This window comes from Convolutriloba macropyga, unplaced genomic scaffold (assembly GCF_964194025.1).
Source record: "Convolutriloba macropyga unplaced genomic scaffold, txConMacr16.3 SCAFFOLD_2734, whole genome shotgun sequence".
Classification (NCBI taxonomy): Eukaryota; Metazoa; Xenacoelomorpha; order Acoela; family Convolutidae; genus Convolutriloba; species Convolutriloba macropyga.
This window is the reverse complement of record NW_027451683.1, coordinates 18259-22500: the sequence shown is the minus strand read 5'-3', so window position 1 is coordinate 22500 and position 4242 is coordinate 18259. Positions and strand designations below refer to the sequence as shown.

At 40.2% G+C, this 4242-nt stretch overlaps 1 non-coding gene and 1 pseudogene across 1 annotated transcript in view; both read right to left on the bottom strand.

Annotated features, from left to right (window-relative positions):
* The window catches only part of LOC142356892 (large subunit ribosomal RNA), a 3524-nt gene extending 2782 nt beyond the window's left edge, over positions 1-742 (bottom strand). Inside the window, exon 1 of the ribosomal RNA XR_012761509.1 lies at positions 1-742. This exon is cut by the window's left edge and continues 2782 nt beyond it. This is a non-coding gene — a ribosomal RNA (large subunit ribosomal RNA).
* Positions 743-2425: 1683 nt separating this feature from the next.
* On the bottom strand, positions 2426-2577 carry LOC142356891 (5.8S ribosomal RNA; annotated as a pseudogene).
* Between the last annotated feature and the right edge of the window lie 1665 nt (positions 2578-4242).

Here is a 4242-nt window from a genome sequence, read left to right as displayed (position 1 = left end):
CACACAAAGTAGTGCAATTCATAAAAATTACACTGTTCACTTTCATTTCGCGTGTGCGCTTTCAATGAGCGACAACACTTGCAAGCAACTCACACTCCTTGGTCCGTGTTTCAAGACGGGCTGTAGAGAGCATTGAATAGGAAGTTGAGGTCAGACAGGCAATCAAGATCAATTTATCTCATTTTGTTTAGAATCAACAAGAAGAATTCCGAGGAAAACTTCTGCTCGATTCATTAACAAGATTTGCCAAAAGACGACAACTACACTACTCGGTAGCCGAGAATATAATATCAAGGCATTGAGTATGGTAACGCTCACTCCAGTTCCCCTTCAACAGTTTCACGTACTTTTCACTCTCTCTTCAGAGTGCTTTTCAACTTTCCCTCACGGTACTTGTTTACTATCGGTCTCGCTTTATAATTAGCTTTTGGAGAGACATATCTCCAGCTTCGAGTTGCACTTTCAAACAACTCTACTCATAGGAATGAGCCATTATGACTGGTATCGAAAATGACCTTTACAGGATTTTCACCTTCTTTGATGCTACTTTCCAGTAGACATCAGGACAAATTCACCAGTCTAGCATCAAACCATACCGGACACCGAGAAATGTTGCCATTTCTCTTCCCGATGAGCTTTTCCCTGTTCATTCGCCATTACTAAGGGATTCTCAGTTGATTTCTTTTCCTCCCCTTACTGATATGCTTAAGTTAAGGGGGTTCTCTCGCCCAATTCAGGTTATGTAGTTGATTGTCTCTTAATTGGTTCACTGACCAATATGAGACAGAAACCGATTCAGCAGTTTTGTTCGCTACTACTATCAAACACAGGTCGAAGTTTCCATTCAGTCATTAATTCCAACTTTCAAATGTTGTTGTTTCAGCTTTCGCTTACTAGAAGCAACATAATACTCGCTGCAATACAGACCTCGGGAAACCCTCACCGTGAATAAGGTTCACTCACATATTTCACTACATTTTGCGTGGGATTGGAGATGAGGCTACTCGTTCTTGCTCAGTACTAGGCTGAAAATTAACGAAACTTCGTTACAAACGTTCACATGTTGATGTTTCCGCTTTCGCGTACTCGAAACAACATAATACTAGTCTTTGTAATTTAGTTTCATAATTTCAACTGTTCTCATGCAGAATTTTTGCTCATTCTTATCCCAAATTTTGACCTGGCTACTAGTTACACTCCTTGTACTTATTGCAAAATGACCACAAATTTCAACAGCTTTCACATGTTGCTGTTTCGGCTTTCGCTTACTACAGTCAACATAATACTCGTTGCAAAATAAGTGCTCGGCATCTGCAATTTTCCAAAGACGAAGTTTCGCCAGTTCAATTTTCGCTCGCCAATTATGGCTACTAATTCACACGGTACTGAGCTCAACAACATTAAATTTGTTCAGCAAGACTTTCACATGTTGATGTTTTGGCTTTCGCCTACTAGAAGCAACATAATACTCGTCTTGTTAGCTCATTCAATGAGAATAGCTTTTCCCGTTGAGAATTTTTGCCTTCAATTGGCGTTGTAGTGAGTTTGGCTACTCAGATCACCAAATACTTGTGACAATTCGAACCAGAAATGTTTTCAATTTTCACATGCTGATGTTTCGGATTCAACCTACTAGAAGCAGCATAATACTTGTATTCAACAATTTCTGTATCAAATCCCAGTTTTCTCTGGTGCATCTTTGCCAAACTATTCCAAACTGCCTGAGTCTGAATACCAATTACAGGTACTAGTAAATGCACGTTACTAAGGACTATATAGTTCTAGGTTACTGTACACAACGACGTTCACATGTTGATGTTTCAGCTGCCGCTTACTAGAAACAACATAATACTTATCGTGCATACCTTTCCATAACTTGTCCTTTTCAGATGCATTAGTTTCCCTTTGTCTTGGCTTCTACAGTCAGACTGGCTACTAGTAACAGCACAGTACTAATCACATATCGTTCTACAGTTTGCAGACAACTTTCACATGTTGATGTTTCAGCTTTCGCCTACTAGAAACAACATAATACTCGCTGTATACATTTGTAGTTCTCTATGTAACTTTCATGTGAAGAAGTTTCGCCAGTCTTTTTGACTGTCTCAAATCTGAGTCATGCTTAGGCTACTAGTTGCTTCATAGTACTTATCGCCTCGAGATCATTGAACAAAACTTGATTTTCACATGTTGCTGTTTCAGCTTCCGCTTACTAGAAACAACATAATACTAGTCTCATTAAGTTCCGTCTCTTTGCAATTTTCTTATGAAGAAAATTCGCCATCACAATGACTCCAGCAGTTCTTGATCAAGGAATGCAATCATTGATCAGAATGCTATTATTTGAATCGGTTCTGCTTTAAGTGTTCCAATTTTATTGGAAGCACCAACAATAGAACATCAATGTGTTCAATCGAGAGTTATATAACCCTGAATCGGACGCAGTCAACAGCCGAAGCCGAGACCGCCTTTTGCGTTAGAGAGGTCGGTAAACAAATCTTGCGATTCATACCGAATTAACACATATAGCTGTGCTCCTCTTCGTAAAGCGAGCCAAGTGATCCCCTGTTGAAGGATGTATTTGGACCAATCTAGTAGCATTTGGTTTCCAACAAGCTCTCCCAAGTTAGCTTACTTATTGGGCTTTTCAACCAATTCGGTTGGCTACAAGCATCATCAAAGTACTAGCCACAGTTTGATCGCAAAATTCTACGACTTTCACATGTTGATGTTTCGGCTTGCGCTTAGCCTACTATAAGCAACATAATACTAGTCATATCATAGAGCGTGATCAGCTTGTGACGTTCTCATGATGAAGTTTCACCAACAGTGTCTCACTTCGAGCTTAAATCCAGCTACTAGTAACTACACAGTACTGACTGCAACGATAACTTTTATCTATACCTTTCACATGCTGCGCTTTCGGCCAGGGCCTACTAACGTCAACATAATACTCGATAAAACTTTTGTTCATGATGCAGCTTCCCCATGCAGAAGTTTCGCCTTCAAATGCTCTCTTGGCCATATGACGTAAGAAAAGGTTACTAGTAACATCACAGTACTAGCCACAGTTTGATTGCAAAATTCTACGACTTTCACATGTTGATGTTTCGGCTTGCGCTTAGCCTACTAGAAGCAACATAATACTAGTCATATCATAGAGCGTGATCAGCTTGTGACGTTCTCATGATGAAGTTTCACCAACAGTGTCTCATTTCGAGCTTAAATCCAGCTACTAGTAACTACACAGTACTGACTGCAACGCTAACTTTTATCTATACCTTTCACATGCTGCGCTTTCGGCCAGGGCCTACTAACGTCAACATAATACTCGATATAAACTTTTGTTCATGATGCAGCTTCCCCATGCAGAAGTTTCGCCTTCAAATGCTCTCTTGGCCATATGACGTAACACAAGGTTACTAGTAACATCACAGTACTAGCCACAATTTGATCGCAAAATTCTACGACTTTCACATGTTGATGTTTCGGCTTGCGCTTAGCCTACTATAAGCAACATAATACTAGTCATATCATAGAGCGTGATCAGCTTGTGACGTTCTCATGATGAAGTTTCACCAACAGTGTCTCACTTCGAGCTTAAATCCAGCTACTAGTAACTACACAGTACTGACTGCAACGATAACTTTTATCTATACCTTTCACATGCTGCGCTTTCGGCCAGGGCCTACTAACGTCAACATAATACTCGATATAAACTTTTGTTCATGATGCAGCTTCCCCATGCAGAAGTTTCGCCTTCAAATGCTCTCTTGGCCATATGACGTAAGAAAAGGTTACTAGTAACATCACAGTACTAGCCACAGTTTGATTGCAAAATTCTACGACTTTCACATGTTGATGTTTCGGCTTGCGCTTAGCCTACTAGAAGCAACATAATACTAGTCATATCATAGAGCGTGATCAGCTTGTGACGTTCTCATGATGAAGTTTCACCAACAGTGTCTCATTTCGAGCTTAAATCCAGCTACTAGTAACTACACAGTACTGACTGCAACGCTAACTTTTATCTATACCTTTCACATGCTGCGCTTTCGGCCAGGGCCTACTAACGTCAACATAATACTCGATATAAACTTTTGTTCATGATGCAGCTTCCCCATGCAGAAGTTTCGCCTTCAAATGCTCTCTTGGCCATATGACGTAACACAAGGTTACTAGTAACATCACAGTACTAGCCACAATTTGATCGCAAAATTCTACGACTTTCACATGTTGATG